We start from the raw sequence: 11,482 nt of genomic DNA, 5'->3' as shown, positions 1-11,482 counted from the left end.
GACTGTGATATATGATGTTAATGAATTTGCATTCCTAACCAGTAAATTCAGAATTAAACTAAGAAGAAAGTGAATATGGGGCTAGACAAAGCAATTGAGACCTATAATTTTCCATAAAAACAGTGTAAGCAACACAAGGCCTTAACGAGACTAACTTCTGTCTCGGCAATAATTGAAGCATGGGCCTTGTTCTTAAAACAAGGCACTGCCAAGGCTAACTAGGCACCAAAAGAATGCGAACATCTGCACAGAGACAACATAAAAATGCCACAACCAGCAGATAAGGGAAAAATTATTGCTAGGGTCTAATTTTGCTCTGTAACAAGATCATGAAGTCGGCAAAAACAAGAAAGGTAAAGGGTTCAAGTTTGAGGAAGACTTCTTACTTCATCCAAAGACCCCCTAACGACCCCCCAATATCTCCCCGAGAGAGGACTCCGCCTAGACTCCACTCAGACTCCGCCTATCATGAATATTGTAGTAACATGATGTAATCCCTATGAATATATATGTAAACCCACCCCTTTTTAATATTCATAGAATTGTAATCAATATAAGGTAATTCTAGAGTTTTAGAAGCGTGCGTGTGAGTGGAGCGGAGACTCCCCATGCACCCAGCACTGCTTTGCTTACTGCAATTTCACTTTATTAATTAAATTAAACCATTAACCGAATATTGAGTCTCAGTCATTTTTAACAGGATGATACCCACCCATAGGCTAGGAGGGACCCCTACTAACAAAGAGCCCCTTATTCTTTGAGCATGTGTAGTGACATTTTTGAGCATTGCCACTTTAAATGGAAGCGAGGAACCAGTTAACCAATCATGAGTGCAAATGACAGAATAATGTTAAAATTCTTTCTCATGATTTTGGGTATAAAAGTAGCACTTACATTTGGGAAAATTGAGTTTGCTTTGTGGAATACCACCCTGCTCCCTTTTCTGTGCAGAACTGTATAATAGAGCAAATATCTTGACTCTATGTGTGGATTGGCTTCTTGCACACCATATGACAGACCTTGTTTTTGGGATAACACCCCTGCATCCTGTGGAGAGATCATGCTGGAGTAGGTTTTCTGGCCAGAAATGCATCCCATGGGGGAACTGTGCCAGAGAAGCCTGTTCCTGAAGGACTGTATTCCATGAAGAAGGACCAACGGTGCCATAGGACCAAACTGTACTTTGTGAAGGAGAAAGGAGTGGCAGACACAAAGTATTATGAACTGAGCCCAACTACCATTCCTCATCCCTCTTCTGCTGGTTGGTGGGGGAAGCTGTAGAAGAGCTGGGAATAAAATTGAGCCTGGGAAGAAGGGAGGGTCAGGGGGAAGGTGCTTTTTTTTTTTTCTTTTTTTTTTCTCACTATCCTACTCAGTTATCAATTGGCAATGCATTAAATTGATCTTCCCCAAGTCAAGTCTGTTTTCCCCATGACAGTAATTGGGGACAGGTGATCCCTGTCCTTATCTCAGCCCATGAGCGTTTCATCTTATTTTCTCCCGTCTTGCAGAGGAGAGGGCATGTGGCAACTGGCCAAGGTTAACCCATCAAAAAGGGGAAGAACACTTACATGAATAAATTAGAAGTGAGTTCACCACTAACTAAAAACTTTGAGCATATGGTTAGATATCTCTTCTGAAATAAGTTAATCTCTAAATATTCCTAAGAAATGCTATATAAAGGCGTATTTTCCACATCTGCCTAATGGGGCCTTCTTGAATTGCCCTAAAAAATTATTGTTTCTATGGTGTTATTTTTTTTTTTTTGTCTATAGTATAGAAGGTGGCTGCTGTTTTACAAGTAGCATAAGCTTTTTGCTTATCAAAGTTATTGGAGGGAGAAGTCATGTGTCTTGTAGAATCAAAAGGTGCTTGAAATACCACTACTTTTTTCAGTTTTTGTTCATGCTGAAGAACCTAAAGATTATCAGGTTTTCTGTGGGTTTTGTTTTTCTCTACTGTCTGGGTAGACAATATGTGGGAGTGAACCTGAGCTAAATGGTGCAAACTGGTCACATCTACAGTGTTGCACGCAGCCCAGACCTCCTCCTTTGGGGTTGTTTGAAGTCTGCACAATGCCAAGAGACAATCTTGTGTCTGTGTGTTTGGTTTGTTTCTTAAAAGTCAGAATAAAAGAAAGAGCTGAGTCTCAGACCATGCAGAAACCCCAGAATGAGGCAGAAGTCCCATAGGAAAGCATTCTTTTGATTTGACCATCTTTCTTTGTTGAAAGGAAGGTTTGACTGGGGAGGGGGAATTAAGACAGCATCATTGAGTTCACTGAAGAAGAACTAAAAATAGTGTGCTTTTCATTGCAGAGTTAAGGAACTGTTTGGGGGTTTTTTCCCCTGTCACATAGTATCTGAGCCCATCATTTTCTATTATCTTAATTGTTTTTTCATCCAGTTATTGCATAGGTCAGGTCTGAAGCTTTCCAGCAGGGCAGCATCAAGAAATACTTCTGCTGCAGTGTGACATATCTGTAGTGTACATATAGAAATCTCCCTCTTAATCCTGAACTTCTCATAAACAACACATTTTAAAAACCCACAAAATCAAAAGGATAAATCAAAATTTCTTCTGTTTTATATAATTTTATCACATGCTTTTTTTTACCAGTGCAAGTCCTCTTCCAACCCAAACCATTCTATGCTTCAAAAGTACTGCATCATCATTAACTTATCCATGAGCCAGTAATGTGCCATTGTTGCCAGGAAGGCCAATGGAATCCTAGGTTGCATAAAGAAGAGTGTGGCCAGTAGGTTGAGGGAGGTGATTCTCCCCCCCTACTCTGCCCTGGTGAGACCACAGCTGAAATACTGCCTCCAGTTCTGGGCTCCCCAGCTCAAGAGAGACACGGAACTACTGGAGAGAGTCCAGCAGAGAGCAACAAAGATGACTGGGGGATTGGAGCATCTGTCTTATGAGGAAAGGCTGAGAGAGCTGGGACTCTTTAGCCTGGAGAAGAGAAGGCTGAGGGGAGACCTTATTAATGTCTAGAAGTATCTAAAGGGTCGGTGCAAGGAAGATGGAGCTGGACTCTTCTCAGTAGTAGTTCTCAGTGACAGGACGAGGTGTGATGGGCACAATCTGGAACATAGGAAGTTACATTTAAACACAAGAAAAAAACCAACTTCTTTACTATGAGGGTAACAAGGCACTGGCACAGGCTGCCCAGGGAGGTTGTGGAGTCCCCTTCTCTGGAGATATTCAAAACCCACCTGGATGCAGTCCTATGTAATGTGCTCTACGTGATCCTGCTTTAGTGAGAGAGTTGGACTAGACGATCTCTAGAGGTCCCTTCCAACTCTGATAATTCTGTGATTCTGTGAACTTGGTTAAACGGGCTTTAAAGTGAAGAACTTGGGGGTGGGGGCAAAATAGCAATACTCAAGCCATTACATCTGTTACTCGGTTTAATTGCCGGGCTCTCTAGTTGCCGGATCAGCTTGTGAATGGGGATCACAGCATCTCTGTTGACACGATATTGTCTACGATGCACTACTGATGTAGCAGTTGGCACTAGCTTGGTTTTAGTTTTCATCAACCCCACTACAAAACATTTATTTGAAAGGCCAAGCAAATCATGCAGCCATTCAGCATTATCAGTCTTAATAGCTGCAGTACCAAAGGACCAGCGGTACCCTTTTGGGTCCTCGAAATCACCTCCCTTGAGGTAGTCTATGACAAGGATGCACGGAGCACCTGGACCAGTCACTATCGGGTGTTTATGCCACTTTATTCCAGTGAGGCTCACATCAGCCTTCACAATAGCCGGTTCTTTAGATCCCCCCGTCACTCCAGAAATAGTGACGGAGTCTGTCCTTTTCTGATTCAATGGCATTAGGGTGCACTGTGCACCAATGTCCACCAAGGCTTTATACTTTTGTGGCTCTTATGTGCCAGGCCATCGAATCCACACAATTCAATAAATTCGGTTGTCCCTCTCCTCCACCTGGCTGGAGGCAGGGCACCTCTAAGCTTGAGCACATACAGCATTGTCAGTATGTGCATTACTGGAGTTTGCATCCCCAGTACTCACATCTGATGTACAGGGATCTTGAGTCACCAGCATTTTTTAATTGGGTAACTCCACACTGGAGACATGAGCAGCCATCTTTTTAGAAGGACCTCCTTTTGCCTTCATCTTATTCAGCAACTTACATACTTGCTCCTCTAGGAGAGCAGTAGGTTTCTTATGCCACTTTTTCATGTCCTCTCCATACTCACACAGGAGTGCCCATAGGATTCCTCTTGCTGAATTCTGTTTCTCTCAATTCCGTCTCATAGGAGGGCGTCTCCTCTTAATGGCTGGAATGTGGCGTCCTCCTTCTGTCTGAGGAAAAAGGGGTGAATGCAGTTTCTCAGATGTTCTCTTTATAGCTGAGACCCAGGCCCGACAAGGGGCTATGACAGCATCTTCACACTCTTGTGCTTTTTTAATCACATCACCCACAGTTCCCTCCACATCTGCAGGAACCCATAGCATTACTGATAGTGTGTGGTTAAAAGGTGGTGGTGCAGCATGCACAAACCTTTGCAACACAGGTCTAGGGCATGGCATGTGATAAGGATCTTCAATGTCATCATCATTATTGATCGCGTCTCGTACAGCCAATTCTTCCAGATACCTGATAGCTTTTCCAAGTTTGGCTGCTTTGACCTGTGGGCAGTCTATTTCCTCTTTATAGGGATATCTCTCCCTTATAGCTGACAAGAGTCGTTTCCATAGGCTGGTGGTTCCAACCTTTTCCCCAAAATGCCCGATCAATACCTGCATCTTTGGCCAGGGATCCCAACTGCCTGGCTTCCTTCTGAGTTAATGTTATGGTAGCATCCCCATCATTCCAGCATCGGAGCAACCAAGAGAGAAGTGGTTCACCTGAAAAATGGCTGTAGTCTTTTCTCAGAGTACGCAAGTCCCTCATGGAATAGGACTGAGCAGATTCTGAGCCTGAGTTCTCCTCAGCTGACTCTGCTTTAGAGTCTTCTCTAGCTGCTCTATGAGGAGAGGCAGTATCCTCTATTTCCTCTATCACCTGGTCGCCTCGTTCAGACCTTGAAGGGTTAAGGCTTGTGGAAAAACAGTCTGCGGAGGCTTAAGGATTCCATGTGCACATCAATATGACTGTATGAAATCGTTTATTAACAACTTGCACTCACTTTATATAGAGAAGCCTTGTTTACACCATCTTATCATGCAGGTGGCTTTGTATTTCAATTACACATACCATTCTCATGGAACCTTCTTCTCACATAATTATTTTCCTCTTCTGTTGCCAATTAAGTTATCTCTTTCCCATTAGCTCATTCTCAGAAAGCCTCTAACTAGGCCTCAATCACCATTAACCCAATGTGGCCTAAATTGAAGTAAGTCAGGATTGCTCACAACCTGTATATTTCTGAACTGTTTCCCCAACAAAGGCTCATTTCTGATTTCCATTGTTTCCCTTTTCTCCTAGTTACAGCGTCAACAAGTAGCTGTGTGGGCTGAGGGAGAGAGGCTGTGGTGTCTGCAGCAGTAGCAGCAGCAGGGCTCATTTTCTGAGCAGCAGCAGTGTCTGTGGGGGTAGAGACAGCAACTGCAGCTGTAGCAGAAACACTGGCTATGCTGCTTGGCCTTACCTGACTTGTGCCCTTGCGTGAGGGAGGGTGAGAAGCAGCTGCGGAGGCAGGAGTGGGGGTGCTTTCTGTACGAGGAGCAGCTCTCACTCTCCGAACAGCAACTCTCGGCCTCCGAAAAGGCATGCTCAATCTCATTCCTGTGGTTTTTGTCTTACTCCTCACCAATATATGAGAAAAATTAACAACACCCACCAGAAGATTGAGAAATGAAATGCTATTGCCACCAAAACCTGGTGGAGTCAACCCAAAATATGATGGAGGGGTATAATTTCCCAAATTAAAACTGGGAGTGTAATTATCAACCAAGTTTATTATCTCTGTATGAAACACTACTGAACCATGCACCATGATATACATCAGCATTGAGGACCATATTGCAATGACGGTTCTTAAACAGCTCTTACAAAAAGCAAACCACAAAGTAACAGCAACTCCAGCTGCAAAAATACATATCACATACCCTAAATACCAAGGGTACGGCATGATTGGTTTAATCTCCAACCCTGTGAAATTCGCAAAGAACAAGGTCTGATTCCAACTCGGCAAAGCCATTCTTCGACTGGAGTTGGAATTCAAACTTGCAGCAAGACGAACCTCTTTTACGGATCAGCACTTCAAGGTCCAACCAGGTGTTCCAGCAGAGACTCCCAAGTAATGCTCTAAGCCTATGGCTCTCAGAGACGACTAGCCCGGATCGGTGCTGTTGCTCAAAGAGCAACTGACCTCTTTGCTGGCTAGCTCAGGACTGAGCTAGGCCTGTGTCTTAGGCCTCACCTTTTATTGGCCCCCTGGTCCTGCTCATGCACAGTGGGGCCCGCCCTAATCAGGCACAGGTGGGCTTGACACAAGCTCACGCCCACTACCTGGCAATTAGTGGCACCTGGTTCCCTCATTTCACTACACAAACTATTCAGGCAAATTAGTCATAATTTAAACTGGACTCGATCCAATTAGTTCGGGCCCCACGTTGGGCGCCAATAAATCTGTCACGGTTTAACATTGACCCGGCAATTAAACCGAGCAACAAACGCTCTCTATTAATCACTCTCTCCTCCCGAATAAAGAAAGGAGAGAGAATAAGGGAGAGAGACTTATGGGTTGGAAACTAAACTATTCAACTTTAATGGAACAGTAATGATAAATAGGAAAAATTACTAAATATATACAAATATACAGGAAAATGGATACCAAATTCCTCCCCCCTTTTCCCCCAGTAACTCTCACATCACCACCGAGGCTGCAGGGCAGCCCTGGGAAAGTCCAGGCTAGACTCCTGGAGTCGGCAGCAGTCAGGAACTGGAGGCTGGAACACAGACATGGGCTGGCACAGATCAGGACCACAGGCAGGCGAACAGACGGAATCCTTCCAGGATGCCGGGTGAAGGAAGGGAAGCAGGAAAGGCAGGAAGGACAGGCAGCTGGAATCTGGAAGCGAATTCTGGCTTGGCCCTCGTGATCCTGCTAATTTATACTGAGTATGACGTATATGGTATGGAATACTCTGTTTGGTCTATTCTGGCATCTATCTTGTCCGTTCCTCCCCAAAGGAGGGCTGCAGGTGGGACCTCTTTATTCATTTCTGGAGTTTTCCTCAGAGAATAGAATACGGCCGCTCGCACCAGCTGTTTACTGAGCCTTCTAAATTATTTGATAAAAAAGAATGGAAAAGCTTGGGAGATATTTTGTGGTATAAGGTAATAAACGAGGATAAAACAGCCCGTAAGTTAGCGAAGCCATGGTACGCAATAATTACCTCCTTGCAGCGTTACCACGCAGAGAAAAAAATCGCTGCAGTAGCCACTGTAAACCTAGAAGGCCAGCCGCTACCAGGTTTATATCAGTTAGGGATTGATTATGATCCGTGCCCCCCCACGGGGGAAAAAAATAATGGTACAGCTCGCTCAAAATTCCAGTGAAGTTCCGATGCAACCCGCTGCTCCTCCCCTACCCCCCTCTGATGTGGCCTGTGCCGGCCATCTTGAGCCACGCGGCTCGGAAGATAGGAACGGGACGGAAGTTACCGCTTCCAGCACCAGAAGTGGACTGAGCAAAATCCAGAAACGCTACGTCACGCGTCTTCCGGAGGGGACGGTCCCAGGGGCGGCCCCGGCCCCCAGTTGGTGCCGCCTTCGGCTCCGCCCCTACGTCCCGTGTCATTAGGCGAGGGGGGCTCCGGAGCCGGTCCCGACCCCCAGCAGACCCCGCCTTTGACCCCACCCCTACGCCCTGCGTCATCCGACGGGGACGTTCCCGGCGCGCAGCACCCCGCCTCCTCGCCCACCTCGCCGTCCTCCGACCAGGCGGCTTCCCCCGCACTGCCACAAGCAGCCGCTCTTTAGAAGCAAAAGCCTGCTGCACGGCTTTGCCGCATTTTAACGATTAATTGGTCGCAAATGCATGAGGAGGCCCTTAATAATTATGATTTATCCTCAATCGTAGATAACCTCCCACAAGCTTTCCCAATCATATATACAACAGATAATGGGGGAAATGTGGAGGCGGAATATCGCTCTTTAAATTGGAAATTGCTCTTTAAATTGGAAACACAATCAAAAGCTGCTGTAAATGAATGCGGGTTGCATGGTGAACCAGTCAAGCGAATGATAAATTATATCTGGGAGTCAGGATTACTGCTTCCAGAGGATATAAAGGGAATAATGAGAATGGTTATGACTCAGTCAGTACTAATGTTATGGCAAGCTCACTGGCAAGCACTATGTCACAGATTTGCAGACATTCCTAGAGAACAAAATGACCCCCTGTATGGGGTAACAGTGAATCAGCTTATGGGTTGTGGACAGTATGCTAATTTTGAGGCACAAGCAAGATTAGGCCCACATATAATGAGAGTCCATGAGACTTGCAAGGGAAGCTATGAATAAAGTTAGAGCTACACCAGATGTTCCATCTTATATGTCAATTAAGCAAGGCAGGGAAGAGCCCTTTGCACAGTTTGTAGATAAACTCACTGATGCTATTAACCAGGCTTGTGTACCAGAGTACATAAAAGTTGCATTGCTCCGTCAGTGTATCTTAGAAAACAGCAACACTTCCACAAAAAAAATGTAGTTTCCTCTATGCCATTGGAGGCATCAATTGAGGAGATGCTGGAACGCTTAGCTAAAATGCCAGTAGGGGCTCAGGCAATGTTAATTGAGGCAATACAGGGTGTAGGGAGAGATTTAGTGCAAGCCTTTGCAGCCCTAGCCCCGCTACGTCCTACCGACACCAAACAGCTGCAACGATCAACCAGCAAATGTTTTCGCTGTGGACGCAATGGACACTTTCGAAGCCAGCATCATAAATCCAGTCTGGTGTCATCACTACAATATGGACAGTCATGCTTCTTAAGCCTGCACACGTCAGGGAAACGGATCGAAGAGTGCGAGAAGCCATGGCGTGAACACCCCAACTTCAGCTCTAGTGTGCACCCCTCCAAACAACTCCAACCAGCCACCTCTCTCCAGCAACCAGCCACTTCCACATCCCTGCACCGAAAACTCCAGCCAGCCACTCCCCTCCAACCAGCAACCAGTGGAAGCCTCGGGCAGGACCTGGCAACCGCAGTAGACGTGACTTTTATTGACAGCAAGCCCCAAAGGATTCCTACAGGTATCACCGGCCCAGTGAAATATGAGGGAAAACCATGTGGAACCCTTTTATTAGAACGATCGTCTGCTGGACTTAAGGGTCTGTTTGTCTTGCCAGGACTAGTAGACAGTGACTATAGTGGAGAAATTTGTATTATGGCTATGACTTGAACACCGCCTATAGTAATCCCAAAAGGAACTCGAATTGCCCAGTTAGTTCCGACATAACAAACTGATGCAGCAGCCACCTCTTCGACAGTTCCCTTCTGAACAACAGCGTTTGGCTCTACAGGAGAAATGGCCTTACAATACCTCCTGATGGATCAACATCCCAAAGCACCGATTTTGTTAGAGCATCAACTGGACCAGTGTCGCCTTACAGCATTACTGGACAAATTGTGTCTGGTGCCTTTGCCATTTATAGGCTCGGAATTCTGCCTCTAAACAATTTTATTAGGCCTTTCCTTTCGTAGTGTATTGTATTGATAACAGGCTTTTGTTAATGTTGTAAGTCACATGACCGTTTATATGTTTATTATGGGATCCCTCGTCTATATGTTGATTGCTGATTGTGCTATTTTGTTGTATTGCTAAGCAGATGAACTTAATTTCTGATAGTTTAACACAGATGCTAAAAAGATGTTGACAGTATCAGACATGCAGTTTTACAATATCGTGTTGCCACTGACTTTTTATTGTTAGCTTTTAGAATATATTTGTAAAGACTTTGATGACGTGTATTGCATTAATGTATTCGATATGTTTGTGAAGATTTTGATGACGTGTATTGCATTAGTTTATCTGATCATTTAGAGCCAATTCACAACCAAGAGCAATTGATTAAGATAACATGACAAAATTAGCTGTTGCATATACTGAGTTAAATGAATGGTTAAATTGCTTAAGGATATGGGGACAACTTAGAGATTTAATCAGACAAGGTTTATCAATTATGTTTGTTATTATTGGTTTTGATTATTAGTATGTTATTATTGCTTTTGTATTATTACTATGTTGTTTATGGCAATGTATCATTAGCATATTATCTTGCGTGATGAAGCAAGTCTGGATTGCTCAAAAACAAAAAGGGTTTTTGAAAGAGAACGGATATGTGAGCAATCCTGACGTTATAATAACTGAAATTGGCCTGGCAATTTTTCAGTGCTCCATTGATCGCCATGACATGAACTTATCCATAGACTTGACCATTCTTACGGGTAAGCAACATTTACTTGAAGCTCTCACACAGTCAAAAAAAAAAAGGGGGGAGACTTGGCTTGCTGATATTCGTGTGTTAGAATGGATCTTCGGACCACTACAGCCAAAACTACAATCCAGGCAAAGACTGAGGTATTGGCCCTTCTAATTTGTAAAGGCCGAACCTGTATTATAAAAATTACTGGAGATGAACCTAGCACAACCTATCTCCCAATGAAACAAGGAGAGTTGGACTGGTATTTGCAGCACTCTCCAGCCCTACAGTCAAGCCTCCTAGAAACTGCGCAAACCATTGATCTTTCCCCGTTGCGGTCTACTGCGTTAAAGTGGATGTCATTGCGTGAATGGATTCCTGTTCCAAAACAATCTGAGGAACCCCTTCGAGATGCATTAACGGTTTTTACCAATGCAGGAAAACGCTCACGATGAGCCGCAGTGACGTGGCAAGACAAAGAGTAATGGTGCCATGAACTCTTGTCCGCATAAGAGGGTGATACCCTACAGACTCTAGAGTTGGCAGCAATCGTTTATGCCTTCTCACGCTGGATGAATGTACGTCTCAATGTTGTCTCAGATTCCTTATATGCTGTAGGAGTTGTACAGCGAATTGAAGACGCCCATCTCAAAGACGTTGCAAACCGGCGACTAAATGACTTATTTTTCCAGTTGCGGGCAAACAACAGAGAGATCAACCCTATGCTATCATTCATATTCAGAGTCACCAGTGGCCTGACGGCCTTAGAGAAGGCAATGCCTGAGCAGATAGACTGGTCTCATTATCTGTACCCATGGACGAGTTTACTAAGGGAAGAAATGCTTATGCTACCTTCCATCAGAACACCAGAGGACTTCACCGTCACTTCCAGATTTCCATGGTCGAGGCCAGAGGCATTGTGAAAGCTTGCCCACAGTGTAATCAAAAGGGACTTGGTCTCGGCCTCAGAGTTAACCCCTGAGGTCTTGGTCCAAAGGAAAAATGGCAGATAGACGTCACTCACGTGCCAGAATTTGAAAGACTTAAATATCTCCATGTTACTATTGATAGTTAT

The sequence above is a fragment of the Calypte anna genome, chromosome W (genome assembly GCF_003957555.1).
Source record: "Calypte anna isolate BGI_N300 chromosome W, bCalAnn1_v1.p, whole genome shotgun sequence".
Lineage (NCBI taxonomy): Eukaryota > Metazoa > Chordata > Aves > Apodiformes > Trochilidae > Calypte > Calypte anna.
Note: the sequence above shows the minus strand (reverse complement) of the source record.